This window comes from Phascolarctos cinereus, unplaced genomic scaffold (genome assembly GCF_003287225.1).
Source record: "Phascolarctos cinereus isolate Bilbo 61053 unplaced genomic scaffold, phaCin_HiC Scaffold_9;HRSCAF=440, whole genome shotgun sequence".
NCBI lineage: Eukaryota > Metazoa > Chordata > Mammalia > Diprotodontia > Phascolarctidae > Phascolarctos > Phascolarctos cinereus.
The window spans coordinates 227,761,196-227,778,173 of NW_027556402.1; the positions used below are offsets into that span (position 1 = coordinate 227,761,196).

Consider the following 16,978-nt stretch of genomic DNA (forward strand, 5'->3'; position numbering starts at 1 on the left):
GATTCAGATACTGTGTACTGCCCAAGCAGTGAGTGTATTGAGTGACATCATCACCCTGTAGAGTTCATACGTGGCCTTCTGAGTGGTGTAGTCCAAAGAACATTTGCCAGTAAATGAGGCTCTCTCTCAACCTCCCATAGTATAGGAACATAGAGTCCATTTAAAATCCATACATAGTAAGTTTCAGATCTAAGATTCAAGCCAAGGTTTTCCCACTTAAGTCCAGTAGTCTCTCCTATAGGCCACACCGCCTTTCCTAGGAACAGAGAGTAAATCACAGCATTTTAAATTGTTCCTATTAGATGAAAACATTTTTTAAAAGCAAAATGTTTATAAAGCTTGGAACTCTCTTTGCCTAGGATTCAAGTAATAGTATTTAGGTGATCATTAACTTTGATCTAGGTGATGATGGTCCCTGGAATTAGAGATTAATGAGTATTAACCAATAATCTCTTCAAAACACTTATCCTAGTCCCTCTAATAGAGAATAATTCCATCCTTGAAATGCTTTGCTAGGGATTTTGGAACATTTTCTGGGAAGAAAGTCCAAAGTGCCATCCATACTATTTGGTTTGGAGGTGTGAAGAATCAAGAGCTTCAACCTTCAAGGGTTTGCTCTTTCCTTAAATAATTCAGCTGAGCCCCATTCAGGATGTGTAATCCATTTAAATATTTACCAAACCTTTCTCTCCTGCTGGAATGGGTGTCATATCTCAAATTAGAAAGGCTCCTCTGCCTTCCTCCTCCCTGGGAATGTGGGTCACAGCATTTCCTGTTATTTGCATTGAAGACAGGAGAAAGCAAGGAGACAAAATGCTTCAACGTTAGTGATGCACCCTCACAAGCAGGAAGGGAGAAAAAAAGGATTGTGTCTGCTTCTGAGTGTGTCTTATGTGTGCTAAAAATAGGAAGCTCGCTCCTTTAATCTTATTCTAACAGCCAAAGCAAAACAAAAATATTATCTCTGTCAAAGCTAGAAATGTTGAAATGGGTATAACTTAGCATGACCTGTACGCTCTGGGGCCCAAGGTTTTCTCAACCAGGATGAATCCATGTGACTTTTATAGGTTTCCAAGCAGTAGAATCAGAGGCACACAATGGCCAGATTTCAAAGGTAGGTTCCCAGAACTTGTCATTTTCTACCAAGGATTCTTGACTTGGGGTCCATGAACTATGAATTTTATTAATATTATGATAGCAATGCTTAAAATTGGTTTCCTTTGCAATCCTTTGTGTTTTGTTTGATTAAAAACTGTATTTTGAGGAGGGATCCATAAGGTTTCACCAGATTTCCAAAGCAATCAATAATGCTAAAAAAAAAAAAAAAGAGGCTTTGACTTCTGTGGGGCCTCTGTGAGTGCTTCTGGATCTGATCCATACTCATCCTCAGCCCTGTCCCTTCTACAGTCCCCCAACCAGCATGGGTTCCTGCATTAGGGCTTAAAGAAGAAAAAACATGGACATTTGGGATAATGGAAATAGCTCAAGGCTGAGGCAATCATGAGCAGAATTTGAATGGCTAAATATTAAACATGAATACATGAAATGTGGGAAAAGTGGTTTTTTTAATCCTGTGCCAAGAGACAAAAAGAAATCTCATTTCATGAGCTATGTAGTTGTCTTGCAATTCAGGGCTCACAATAAGTATTTGCTAAATCGATTTGAAAAAAAAATGGGAGCTTACATACTCACATCTGTGACAGAGGATGAGAAATTCTGCAAAAAATACTTTAAGAGCCTCTAAATTAAATCAAAATGTATTTTAATGAAAGGGATCATGGAGTAGAGCAATAGGTCCCATTCAGTGGTTTACAAGGATGGTGCGAGGGGTTCATGCTAAAAATCCTTTAACAGCACAATAAGCAATAAATAATTGTCTAATTATGTTACAAAAAAATTGCGTGCATGTTTGAAGTATTATGTTTGTTTCTGTAGCAATTCAAACCATGATTGTGTTATCTTTGTAGCTATTGTAAACACTTGAGTAGCCTATTAAATTTCTCTGGAATTTCACAACATATGGTGGTGATGGTGGTGGTGGTGGGGTGGTGGTGATGGTGGTGGTGGTGATGGTGATGGTGATGGTGGTGGTGGTGATGGTGGCGGTGGTGATGGTGGCAGCAGCAGTGGCAGTGATAAAAGGGGTTCATGGAACTAAAAACATTGGGAACCACTGATATAGGGGATAGAGAGGAGTTTAAAGAAAAGAAGACTGGAGTTTGAGCCTGACTTTGACACTGATTGTGCGACAATGGGCAAATTTCTTAACCACTCACAGACCCAGACAAGAATTCTTAACTCGGGGGGGGGGGGAGGTTGTAATGGACTTCTTTGGCAGTCCAGTGTAACCAGTGGGCCTCTTATCAGAACACTGTTTTTACCTAATTTAAGGAAATTCTAAGTTTCAGGTAGAGACTAGTAAAAATAAGGATGTCAATTTTCCCCTATCCAAGTTCATAGCCCCACCTCCCTAAAATCTATCACAAATTAAGAACCCTTGCCCTGAAGCTATAAATATAAAGCAAGTGGCACCTATATTGACAGAAGGAATTTCCTCACTGGGAGGTGCTTAGAGCAATTAAATCATAGGACTGATCCCCAAAAGAAAAGTATACAAAGTGCCTTCACTGCCAAGACTGGAATGAGTGAGGATGGGGGAAGGGGTGAAGTTGGAAAGTATGGATCAGGAAACGACTGTGAGAGATTAAAAGATTTGGAGATGACACAAAGGTCTCATACCTCCATCATGAATGCTCTATCTGAGAAAAGAATCAGAAGGTTCTGATCATGTTGAGCACCAAATGATTTCACTAACAATGATATTGATTATATTTTAATGGACAGGAAATGACTCGTTACTGATGTGGTAGTCATTCCTGAATCAGCAATCTGAATCAGCTAACTGACCCTGTTACATGAAATATCAAATTTAGTACAAAGCAAAAATAAAATCTAAAAACGATATGACAGACAAAACACCAGCCTGATCTAGTTTTAAAAGTTATCGATGGGGCAGCTAGGTGGCTCAATGGATACAGCACTGGCCCTGGAGTCAGGAGGAACTGAATTCAAATCCAGGCTCAGATATTTACTAGCTGTGTGACCCTGGGCAAGTCATTTAACCCTAACTGCCTCCCCAAAAAGGATTTAAAAAAGTTATTGATGATAGGAATGGACTATGGATGAAATGCTGGATATAGATACCAATTGTAATGATTTCATACAGAAGTTTAATTGAAATAAATCAATTGCCCTAATAAAGAAAACATTGTTTAGTGAGTCAACAGCTGACTTACTATGACTTACTAACCAAGTAGAGAGACCTGTCAGCCAAAAGCATCACTGATTTGAAATATAAACTAGATTATAAAATCTATAAAATTATAAAAAAGAAGGCTGGTGAAAATGCATGTTGTTTACATAGTCATCATCAAGATAGAATTTATGGAGCACCTGTAATGTGCCAGGCACTATGTTCAGCACTTTACATATAGTATCTCATTTGATCCTCACAACAATATAGGTGCTATTATTATCCTCATTTTACAGATGAGGAAACTGAGGCCTACAGAGGTTAAGTGATTTGTCCAAGATCACATAGGTAGTAAGGGTCTGAAATGAGATTCAGAGAGCAGTGATAGAAGGCAAAATCAGTTTCAAGGCTTGGTGAGAGACTCAACTAAGCAAACTCATCCTAAGGGCATTTAAGGATGAAACTAGAAGGAGGAGGAGAAAGAGATCTTCAAAGGTTTTTTTTTTTAAATAACCAAGTCAATATTGCCATTGCTTCTGGAAAGGCTCTATCAAACTATTGTTCTGCTATCGCTCTCATTACCCCTATAACTTTCCAAATCAAAATACTCCTCCCTGGTCACCATGGTTGCTGTCTTCCTCTACTTAGAGAGGAAGCTCCTTGAAGCCAGGGACTGTCTGAATTTTTGTATTTGTATCCCTAGCACTTTGCATAGTGTAGAAAATATGAGTCCTTAAGAAGAATTTTTTCAATAAATTAATTCACTTATACACATATGTAGACATAGACATATACAACATATTGAGACAACACAATGGAAAAATAAACACATACATATACACATGTGTATATGTGTTCATATGCACACATAAAAATATTTCCAGACCTATGATTTCATCAGTGCAGAGAACTCGTAGGATAGAAACTTCCTCAATCGGTACTGACTGCCATATTCTCTGTAACCTGGAACCTTAGAAAAGTTAGGTATAGATCATGGTGCTCATGGTCACACAGCTCGTATGTGTCAGAGTCAGGACAAGAAGCCAGGTCTTCTAAATCTAAGTCTTAGCTCTATCCACTAAACTGTTCTGCTTCCATTATACTCACATACACACATACATACACACACACACACACACACACACACACACACACACCCCTACAACACCTTGGAAGGTAGGGTCACCCAGTGGGTAATGCGATGAACCTGGAGAAAGGAAGACAAGTTCAAATCTGGTCGCAGATATTTACTAGCTGTGTAACCTTAGACAAGTCACTTAACCCACCCACCTTGGTTTCCTCATCTGTAAAATGGGAGTGATAATAGTACCTATATTCCAGGATCGTTGTAAGGATAAAATGAGATGACATAAAGCACTCTGCAAACCTTAAAGCACTATACAAATAATGGTTATTACTATTATTATTATTTTTAATAATATCTCAAACTGGACATAATACTCCTTATGTGGTCTGATTAGGGCAGACTAGAGCAAGATTATCACCTCCCTTGTACAAAATCTTGTGCACTGTGCCTACTTTAATGTAGCTTTTTTTTTAAAGACCTACAGGACAAAAGAAAAGATAGACTGACCAGGCAATAGGATGTTGCTGACAATGTCATACACAGTATTACTCCTAATCATCACCATTGTAATAATATGAGCACATCAGTGCAAACAATTATAATACCTGTTTGTATAATTATTATATTACTGGTAATATTAATAATAATAACAATAATAATTCATAGAGAGTGATTTAAGGTTTAAAAAGTATTTTCCATCACAAGTGGCATGAAAGATATCCCTCAAAATTCCTTTGACCATGGAAGAAGAAAGGCTGATTGTGGATCGAGAGGGAAGGGACAAGATTAAGGATCTACATAGCATCTATTATGTGCCACGAATGGTGCCAAGCACTTTTCCAAACATCTCATTTGAGCCTCATGATAACAATGGAAGGTAGATACCTTAGTTAGCACATTTTACAAATGAGGAAATTGAAAGAGACAGTGTTTAAATGACTTGCCCAGAGTCACAAAGCTAGTAAGTGTCTGAGGCTGTATGGACCTCAGGCCTTCCTGACTCCAGACTGAGTGCTATCTACCACCAGCTGCCTCTAAGGATTGAGAAGGGAGGAATGGAAGAAAAACAGCCTGAGGATTACAGACATCCAAAGACCTAGAAGCCAGTGCTATGAGTCATTACTCTATGGAGGAATTATGGAAAGATGAATGATGGAATCACAAAAGGACAGGAAGGCATTGAGGAAATGCCCACGCTTAACGATCTCCTGAAACAATCCAAGTATTAGTGTTGTGTTTTTAGATAAGAAATAATCAAAGCCCTAATGGTAATATAGGTCAATGATATATGCTCATGTGGCTGAAATCTGGCATCATTCTCAACCCACTGGTTGATTCTAGAACTTTTGATGCCACAGCTAAATGAATTATTTTTAACCACAAGTTTACCAATAAGGTAGCAGTGAGACAATGAAAACAATAATGCATTTGAAATAAGAAAATTTGAGTTTTATTTCTTACCTCTTATTAGCTATATGACCTTGACCAAATCACTTAATCTCTCTCAACCTCAGTTTCCTCATCTGTATAGTGAGGAATATGTACCTGATCATCCCACCACAGAGGACTAAGTCTTAACTTCTGGGCCTCAGTTTCCTCATGTGGAAATGAAGTAGTTGCACTAGATAATCCCTTCTGGGTCACAAAACATATCTCTCATAAGCCTTAAGACTTTCTATGGTTCTAGGTACATAGACCTATAAACGGGGAGGGGAAAGAGGGAAGAAATAAAAGAAAAAAAAAGAAATTTACATGATAATTTTATCCTATATTTAAGAGAAATAGAAAGTTGTACATAATGGATTAATAGTTTCGTATGCAATCATCTTTTTATTTGACTATGTTATGAAAATGCTTGTTTTATTTCATAGATTAAAAATAAAGTAAATAAAACTTAAAAACAAAAATATATTAATAGGCAAATAACATTTGTCCACCAATCAGTAGATCAACAAGCATTTATTTATCATTTAGTATGTACTAGGTGCTGTACTAAGCACTGGAGATACAAAGGAAGGCAATATTGCTTCCCCTCAAGAAGTTTACATTCTAATGGGAGAGAAAACATGTAAATAACTAGGTATGCTTGAGATACACACAGAGTAGATGGAAGGTGACCAGCATTAGCAGCTGTGGCAATCAGTAAAGTCATCCTGTAGAAGGTGGCCACTGAGCTGAGTCTTAAACAAAGCCAGGAAAACTTTCTCTTTCTCTATCTCTCTATCTCTCTGTCTCTCTGACTCTCTCTGTCTCTTCTTTCTCTCTCTCTTCCTCTCACTCCTTCTGTAATGTTTGTGTGTATAAGTATAATATTTGATATAACAGCAAAAGGAAAAGTGTTGAATGACAGCTCCTGCTATATCTTCACATAAATTCTAATTATTATAATTATATGATTACAAGAACAGTAATTTTAGAATTATTATATATGATGATTATATAATGTACTACATATGTAATTACATAAATTACTAAATATTCTAATTATTATGATGTTAAGGGGAGGTTATGGTCAAAATATTATGAAAAGGGCTAAAAAAAAACCCTTTCATTTTTGCCCCAGTATAATGACTGTTCTTCTGCTACCCTGACTGCAAAGAAATCAAATTCTCTATGATATACTATGTATATCATATGTACACTATGATATAAAGTACACTATGATATAAAGTACACTATGATATAAAGTAATCGAACGGCTATCCTTGTCCCCCACACCAGTGTCATGAAGGGGCTCTACTTTAAAGGCACAGTGATAGGGAATGTGGCTGTTAGCCTCCTCGCCACAGGAGAACTCTGTCTGAGATCAGTTCCATGACTGTGAACAAGTCCTCTGTCATCAGGGATCCTAGGAAAAGACAGTTTGTCAGTGATTAAAAAATGAGAAACATTATTATCAACAACAAGTGATACTCAAGGGTCATCTCAAAATCCTTTCCTTTCCTGACATGTCCTTAAAAGCTCAGCTTTTAATTGAGCTCCATCATGTACCATTCACCGAAGCAGGTCATAGCATATGTGTGATCTACTAGATAGGAATTTTCCCCAGGCATCTAGACAGTCTTGCCCAGGGTCACACTACCCTTAGAGGAGAGTTTTGAATGTTCTGTACACAATCCATTATAACACTTTGCCTCTTTATAATATGATATGGATGCTCTTCCTACCTGCCAAAAAAAAGATACTGAAGTATATGTCTCCCCATTTTATTCATTACTTGATAATGATAATCAGAGGATCATGAGCAAAGTTATCTCTATTATTGCAACTATCAGAGAATCTTGATATGCATGGGAGACACCTTCACAGAGGGAGAGTCTATAAGGTTGTGTTTTATCAATCAGTCCATCAGATAGTTGGTCAGCAAGTATTTATTAAGCTCTACTATGTGCCAAGAACTGTGTTAGGCAAAGACAAAAGAGAAAGAAAGGAGGAAAAAAAGGAAAAGAGAACATAAAACAGACAAGACAAAGCTTTTACAGTGGAAGGGAAGTGGGGGAAGGTGAGAGGGAATGAGCGAATCTTATTCTCATCGGATTTGGCTTAACGAGGGAATAACATACATACTCAATTGATTATGGAAATCTAGCTTACCCTACAGGAAAATGGGGAAAGGGAAGAAGAGAGGGTAGGAATGATAGAAGGGAGGACAGATTGTGGGAGAGGGTAATCAGAAGCAAACATTTCTGAGGAGGGTCAGGGTCAAAAGAGAGAATAGAATAAACGGGGGGTGGGATAGGATGAAGGGAAACATAGTTAGTATTTCACAACATGACTACTATGGAAGTGTTTTGCTTCCATAGTATAACCTGTATTGAATTGTTTGCCATCTCAATGAGGGTGGGTGGGGAGGGAGGAAGGGAGAGAATTTGGAACCCAAAGCTTTAAAAACCAATGTTAAAAATTGTTTTTAATGCAACTGGAAAATAACATTTACAGGCAATGGGGTATAGAAATCTATCCTGCCCTACAGAAAAATAGAAGGGGAAGGGTATAAGGGGGGAGGGGTGATAGAAGGGAGATTAGATTAGGGGAAGGGATATTCAGAATGCACTCCATCTTGGGGGGGGAGAGGCAAGATGGGGAGAAAATTTGGAACTCAAAATCTTGTGGAAACAAATATTGAAAATTAAATAAACAAATAATAAAGAAAGACCAAGAGATGGAAGGAAGGAAGGAAGGAAGGAAGGAAGGAAGGAAGGAAGGAAGGAAGGAAGGAAGGAAGGAAGAAAAACAAGAAAATCTTTGTCCTCAGGACGCTTACATTCTGTGAGGAAAGTCATAAGAACATTTATGTTCAGCCATTTTTCAATTGTCTCCAATCTTTGTGACCTCATTTGGGGTTTTCTTGGCAAAAATACTAGAGCAGTTTGCCATTTCCTTTTCCAGTTCATTTTACAGAGGAGGAACTAAGATAAACAAGGTTAAGTGCTTGCCCAGGGTCACACAGCTAGTAAGTGTCTGGATTTGAACTCATGAAGATGAGGGTCTCTCCAGGCTCAGCATTCTATCCACTGTGCCACCTAGCTGCCCAGGTACATATACAAGTAGATGCAAAATATACAAATGGTAAACACAAGGCAATTTTGTGTTTGGGGAAAACAATATCACCCAGGAAGGTGTCATGAAGGAAGTGACATGTGAATTGAGCTTTGAAGTAGGTTAAGGAGTTAAGAGTTAGAGGTGAGGAAGAAATTTACCCCCATGCTCAGAGAACAACCTGTGCAAAATTATGGAATCAGGACAAGGGATATCAAATATTGGGAACAGTAACAGACTAGTTTGTCTGGACCAAAAAGTATATGAATGATTCTTCTACTAAATTAAATCATAAATACAGAGGGATCTCCTGTTCTCTGCATCTTTCAGGCAATTGTGTGACTGTAAAGATGTCCCCCTGTTGTAGAATATTATTTTCAAAAGCTTCCTATTCCCTTCTCATACTTTTTTTAATCAAGGATACTCTCTATATTCACGTAGATAATTCCCGTAAGTTTTCTAGAGATGTGAACAATTTGACATTCCTTAAGAGAAAAAAATCTCTTTAGCAAAAAATCTCTCATTCCCCAGGTTAACATATACAGAGTGGATTATGGAAGAACAATTTAGGTTCCATCCAGAGACCATTTGCATCAGTGTGAGAAATACAGAGCATCCAAACTAGTAGTAATAGTGTGTGGGGGGGGGTGTATATCTCCATTGGAGGAGATTTGCTAGCAACCATGGGGAGAGGAAAGCCATGGCCCTGTGTGAGAATTTGCTTCTTTTTTTTAACAGATCCAAGAGAGTTCATAATCTGCAGGGGAGAGGAAGAGGAAGAGAATCAGGCTACCTCGTATTCAGTATACACAGACACATGCATGCTCCCTTAATTACCTTGATGGCCTATCTGTTCAATTCACAAGTTAAAATGAGCTTTTGTGTCTTTCCTCTTGCTGAGGTCAACTTAGTTTATTACAATTAAAGCTCCTGTCTTCTTCTGAAATGTTAGACATGGTTATAATAAATGTTCTTTGCTCACTTCAAATATCTTGTGCCCCACTAAAAACCCTTAAATATGCCAACCCACACAAAAGAATTGACTTTCTTTTTCAAGCTGCTCTTTCGACTTTTTAAAAATAGTAAACGTCTTAAGGAACTGTCACATCAAAAATAAATTATTCAGAGGGAGATGCACTTAACTGGAGCTGCTTTCACTGGAATAAAGATTGTTTTCATTTGTTACGATATTTGATTGTGATTCCACTATAATAACAATTATAAGACTAAATTTCAATTTTGTAAGAAAATATTTTACTGGGTAAAAATCAGTAGTACTGGTGGTAATAGTAGTAGTAGTAGCAGTAATAGCTAGGAATTACTTAGCATTTTAAAGTTTTTTACATAGGTTGGTTCATTTCATCCTTACAAAAATGTATCCAGTTAGGGAGAGATTATTATCCCCATTTTACAGCTAAGGAAACTGAGTCTGAGAGATGTTAAATAACTTGACCAGGATCACAAAATGTGTCTGAGACTAGATTTGGACTCAGGTCTTACTGTCTCCATGTCAGTGCTCTCTCCACTGACTAAGAAGGCTAAACCACTTAGCCTTCTTCAAATAGTATATGGCTATTATTAGTAAGTAAATAGTAACTATTTGCTCACTAACAACTTCCTCTTGGGATCAATAATGGTGCTAACTACAACTGACATTTCCATAGTCCTTCAAGGCTTGCAAAGCACTTAACATCCATGATTCCTTTTAAGCCTTAAGCAGCCTGTGAGGTAGGTATTCCTTCCACCATTTGGTAGATGAGGAAGATGAGACCCAGAGGGTTGAATGGCTTATTCATGGTCACAAAAAGTAGAAGCTCCAGGACCAGGATTTAAACCCAGGCATTTCTTGAGTCCAGGAGTTGCTGAGTAAGATGTATTAATAATGTCATTATTAGATGTTTGACACTCATGTACTTTTCTTAAGCTTTGTGCCATATTCAGAGGGCAATAAGACCATAGATTTAGAACTAGTAGGGGGTGCAGAAGCCATTTAGTACAACTGCCTAATTTTATAGATGAGAAAACCAAAGCCAAAGGAAGTTAAGAGACTTTCCCAAGGTCACACAGGTATTAAGCATCAGCAGCAGGATTTAAACCTAGGTACACTCTCTGTGTGATTTAATTGAGATTAGCACTTAAATATCCCAACTCCATTTCCAACTTTTCACTGAACAACGGTTTAGTGAGTTTAAATAGCCAGTGAACTTAAATAACCGTGGTTCAGTGAAAACGTTGGAAATGGAGTTGGGATATTTAAGTGCTAGTCTCAATTAAATCAATTCATCAACATTTATTAACCTCCTACAATGTCTTTCTGATATTATATCCTACCTATTTTGTATATATCTTAGACATACTTATTTGTTTGCATATTTTCTTCACCATTGGAATATGAGCTCCTTAGGATGGGACTCCATATTTGAAGATATAGGTTATAGGAATGGAGGAGGTTGATGAATTGGAAAGCCAGGGCATCGAGTAGAATATTCACATGTCTATAGATGGAGAGTAGAGTATGGCGAGAAAGGCTTGAACAGCATTATATGGACAGATAGAGTGAACCTCTAAGGAGGAGATGTTGCAGAGTAATAGCAAAGTGGGGATTCGGAAAGGACAACAGTAAGCAAGGAGTAGCTCACTCCTCTTCCTGGACAGGTATGTTGGGAGGCATGTGAGAAGGTTACCAAGGGCTTGGTGTCTTCTGGAGAGGGCCAGGTTTCTTTCAGCTCCAGAAGATAGAAACAGGGTGATTAATCAAGAAATGTAGAACAGAGGGGAATTGGGGGGGTTCCAAAGAGCCCAATGGAATGGGAGATAGGAAGTTAGAAGATCTAGAAATGATTCTTCAAAAAGAAAAGTCAGAGATAAAGGATTTTCACCTCAACAGACAGAGGTTGCCTATGTGAGGTTAGATACATGAGATGTGACACAAGGGATTTACTTAAAAGATTGGAATAATTCATGGGTTTTGAGTTTTCTTTCCTTTAAAATTGAGATTTTTTCCCTTCCTTCCTTCTTTTCTTCCTTCCTAGAAGATATATGATCTATCTTATATATACCTAGTTATTTACATGTTGTCTTCCCTCGAGGCCAAGAACTGTTTGGTTGTTACCTTTCTTCATATCCTCAGTGCTTAGCACACTACTCAGCATAAAGTAGGCCCTTAATAAATGCTTGTTGACCAGCTGTACTCCCTGTTAGAAGACATAAATTGAGAAGGTTTGGATGGATTTTGATTTGCACCGTTGGAAGAATTTCTGCGTGAATGTAATTCCATATGCCCACACATACATACTTACTGTGTATTCTTCATATGTGTGTATATGTCTATACAGAGAGACAAAGAAATGAAGAAAGAAAGGAAGATAGTGACAGACACCAATACAGAGAAAGAAACACAGAGCAGACAGAAACAGGTGGACAAACCCAGATACAGAAGAAGAGGCTGACAAAGAGAAAATAACTTTTTAAAGTGCTATCTGAAGGCAAGATATTCTTGCCAAAGCAAATTAGAATTGAGGCACTAAATACCTTTTCATCTAATTTAACTAGATATGGCCTAGATTTTGCTCAAATGAGACAGATAATTGTCTCAGTTCTCTAATTGGCTCTAGTAAAAGCAATATGCCAAAGATAGGTCCCAAGGGCTAACAGAGATCAGAGACCAGATGATGGGCTCATCGCAGGTGGCTCAGATAAGACAACCTACCTGCAAAGGTGAGGAAAGGGGGACTCTTGTCTGTCAGTAATTACAGGTTAAAAACAAAACAAAAATGCCCCATCACTAGCTCCCAGGGCCCTTTGGATTTATCCACACTTAACTGTTACCAGCAGATACATGCTTCTCTTTCTCTGTCTCTGTCTCTCCTCTCTTCTCTCTTCTCTCTCTCTCTCTCTCTCTCTCTCTCTCTCTCTCTCTCTCTTCTCTCTCTCTTCCCCCTATGTCTCTCTGTCTCTCTCTCTCTGTCTCTGTCTCTCTCTCTTCCCCCTCTGTCTCTCTGTCTCTCTCTCTCTGTCTCTGTCTCTGTCTCCCTCCCTCCTTTCTCTTACCCTCCTTCTCTATCTTCTCTCTCTTCTCTCTCTTCCCTCTTCTCTTTCTCTCTCCCCCTCTTTATCTCTCTCTCCTCCTGCCACCATTGAAAATATTCCAGCCCTGCAGCAGAAACCAGAGTAACTCTCTCTTCTGTACAAAGAACACTCCCCTGTCCATTAAGAGCAAGTGGAGGGAGCAATAACAAAGCAGGAGCCTTTACTTTTTTCTGATGTTATTTTCTTTAAGCAGTGCAACATGTTTTCTCTGGGGTTAAAGGATAGCAGAAGAAATAACTAACCCCAGGATCTACTTCTGAGTCCAGATTTCCAAAGACCGGGAGAGACAGAGAGAAACAAGTTCATTAATTGCCGGAGGAAACATGGCCCCTTGTCAATCCTCTTCCTCTGTCCATCTGCTAGAAAGAGGACAATCAAGGATAAGACAGCAAAGCAGCCCAAGACTGTGAGGAGGGGAAGAAAGTGGAGTAGGAATTTGAGTTACTCTGTGCATAACCAGGTGTGGACAGTGGGGATTATCTGGGTGTTCCTCCCACCCCATCTCCCACTTAGCCCTTCTGCCATTTCCCCAACTTCAACTTCTCCTCATTTGATAGAATTCATTTTAATTTATTATTCTAGAAGTAGCTAGGTGGTACAAAGGATGGTCAGTGAGTCAGCAAGCATTTATTAAGTACCTATTGTGTCCCAGGCATTGTGCTGTTGGGGCATTACTTAGACCAGAAAAACCTGGCTTCAAATCCTGACTCTGATACTGGCTTTGAGACCCTGGCCAAGTAAGTTAACATCTCCCAGCATCAGATTCTTCCTCTGTAACATGAGGATGGTAACAGCACCTACTTCATGGGTTGTTTCAAGGATCAAAGGAGAAAACGTGCAAAACATTTTGCAAATTTTAATGCACTGTGCAAATGTCAGCAATTATAATTATTATTTTGGGTTTGGGAAGAATAGCTAAAGTATATTGCCTTTCCCAGCCTTCTATTTCCCAGAAAACCCAAGGGAGCTTTCTGTGGACAGGCTAACAAGATATGCCTATGGCTTTTCTACCTAAGTTCCTGGAGAATGATGAAGTGAATAGGATACTGGACTTTATCTCTTTCTCTCCTCCTGCCACCATTTAAAACATTCCAGCAGAAAAACCTGAATTCAGATCCCACATCAGATGTTTCCCAGCTCTGTGACCCCTGGACAGTCACTTAACATCCCTAGAGCTCAGCTTCCTCTTCAGTAAAATAAAAGGGTAGGGGCAGACTCAATGGCCTCTAAAGTCTCATGTAGCTCTAAATCTATGACCCTCTGATTCTGGCATCTGAGATCTAGGTTGACCCCTACCCGAAGCAGGAATGCCCTCTACAACTCTACTTCCAAATGGTCTTTCTTCAGCTACTCTGTCACCTACACCTTGGTCTCTGACTATCCTGCTGTTACCTTCTACACTTCCACCATTTTCTCTAGCAGAACTCAGGTGGTAATGGATCAGTATCTCCTTAAACTCTTCTCAAATAGACTGTTCTTGTTTTTCTCTAACAGTCCTCAGGTACAAAAGCTCATCTAGCAGGTTGTGTAGTACATCTTCCTAGAAGAGATTCACCTTTTCTAAAATTGTCCCAGGGAGAGGCTGTTGTTAAATACCTCATCTGAGTTGGCAGTGATGCATTTTTCTAAATGGAACACTGTTTACCAGAAAATTAAATGACAGGTAAACAGAATTTCAACATTGGAAGGAACCTCAGAGGCCATCTGGTCCAATCTATAGACAAAAAAGGAATCCTCATTATCATATCTATGCAGATGAATCTCAGAGCTTCATCACCCACTACTCAATAAACTCCAATGGCTCCCTATCACCTCTAAGATCAAATATAAAATCCTCTGCTTGGCATTCAAAGTCCTTCAAATAGATTAGAAGGCCACCATGCTATGACAGAAGAGATCAAAGTCCCAACAACTGTTGTGTATGTGTGTGACTATACCAAAAAATCACTTTATAAGGCAAGTCAGAGGATGTATCTGAAGACAGACTCTCTAGCATGTATTTATCAAGGACACAGTATCCAGCCCTATATTTCCTCCCTCACACTAAGTTCAGAAGGCAGTCCCTCCAGATAGGTTCTGTAACCTTCCTATCTTCAATGTGCCTGCTGGAGAGAAGATTCGTTCTGACAAACCAAAAGATGTACCAATGGGCTACAACTGTTAAATCTTTCCAAGGGATGCTCTCACCATCTTACATCAGAATATGTTAAAGAACAAAGAAATGAAAAGTGTTTAGTGTCTTTTAGCCCATAGAGAGCAGCTAACTGTTTTTCATGGAATATAACACATCAAAACTCTCCCCCCACCTTAAAAAGATTATTATTTTGCCCATTGCAGCTTTGTAGAGGTTTTTAGTTTCCTGAACAAAATAAGTTAACTATACAGTCTGATAACAAGAAGGGGAAACAAAGCTGAGGAAGGTAAATATAGCCTGCAAATTGATCTCTGTTCCACAAAGGTCAATTCGACTGAAAACACAATGAGTCATGCTATACTATATGGACACGCCGTGTGCTAACGTCAGTGCCAACTATTACTAAACTAATCAATTAGGATAGTTAATCTGTTAGGAAAAGAAACATTAATTAGCTTAAATAAGACAAGGTCTTTTTGAGAATTTCCATCCAGTGAAAGCATTCACTGAGTTCAAAGATGCTTTCTCATGGTTGGATAGGTGATCAGACTAACAGGGTTCCTAAAACCAAGGTCTGACTTTGCCTCTCCCTTCCCTAGCTAGTGGCTAGGCCTTCTTGCCTCTAGAATAAAACACCAACTCCATATTTGCAAGCCTGTTTGAATGTTTGCCTTTAAAAGACCCTCAACATCTGTCTTGCCAAGTTTACTGCAAGTACTCTGACTCATGTACTCTAGATTCTAGCCAAACTGGCCTGCTTCTGTGACATCTCCCATCTCTAGGCCTTTGCACAGGCTGGCCCTTCTGTGTAGTCTGCACTCCTTTCCCATCTCTGTCTCACAAAACACCTAGTTTCCTTAAAAAGTTGGCTCAAGGAATGCCCATCGATTGGGGAATGGCTGAACAAGTTGTGCTATGAGAAATGATGAGCAGGCAGACTTCAGAAAAACCTGGTAAGACTTATATGAACTGATGCTGAGTGAAGTGAGCAGAACCAGGAGAACATTGTACACAATAACAGTGACATTATGCTATGACTGCTTTGACAGACTTATCTCTTCTTAGCAATGCGAGGATCTAAGACAACTCTAAAAGACTCATGATAGAAAATGCTATCCACATCCAGAAAAAGAAAGATGGAGTCTGAATGCAGATTGAAGCACATTATTTGCTCGCGCTCTCTCTCTCTCTCTCTCTCTCTCTCTCTCTCTCTCTCTCTCTCTCTCTCTCTCTCTCTTTCTTTCTTTTGCTCTTATTGTTTCTTCTTTCTCATGGTTTCTCCCATTGGTTCTAATTCTTTTTTACAACATGACTAATGTGAAAATGGGTTTAATGTGAATGTATATGTTGAGCCTACATCAATTTACACACCGTCTTGGAGTAAAGGGAGGGAAGAGATGGGGAGAAAATTTGGAACTCAAAACCTTATAGAAATGAATGTTGAAAAGGAAAAATAAAGAAATAAATTTCTAATTTAAAAAAAAAGAAATGATGAGGTGGATTTCAGAAAAACCTGAAAAGACTTAACGCGAATTGATGCTGAGTGAAGTGAGCAAACCAGGTGAATACTGTACACAGTAACAGCAACATTGTGTGTTGATCAGCTATGGTTGACTTAGCTCTTCTCAGCAACACAATGATCCAAGACAATTTCAAAACTCATGATGGAAAATGCTATCCACATGCAGAGAAAGAGCTATGAAATCTGAATGCAGAGTGAAGCATACTATTTTCACTTTTAAAAAAAAGTTAGCTCAAGTGCTTTCTCCAATGTCACAGGATCCTCCTAGTCCTATCTTCCAGTTGCTATTAGCCTCCCACCATGAATTAATTGGTCTATACTTTGCATTTAGTTTTCTGTGTATGTGTTGTCCTT

The 16,978-nt window shown here is 38.8% G+C and overlaps 1 protein-coding gene across 6 annotated transcripts in view; it reads right to left on the reverse strand.

The window, feature by feature from the left end:
- Positions 1-16,978, reverse strand: part of LOC110192608 (uncharacterized) — a 208,567-nt gene that overhangs the window by 132,282 nt on the left and 59,307 nt on the right. For 2 of the 6 annotated variants that reach the window (XM_078148298.1, XM_078148292.1), the window contains one exon: positions 6,285-7,188. The exons of 3 other annotated variants lie outside the window; for them this stretch is intronic. The gene's annotated coding sequence lies outside the window, so the exon portion shown is untranslated. Of the gene's footprint in view, positions 1-6,284; positions 7,189-13,210; positions 13,328-16,978 lie in introns of those variants that run through there. One more of the 6 variants, XM_078148295.1, reaches the window with a different exon arrangement.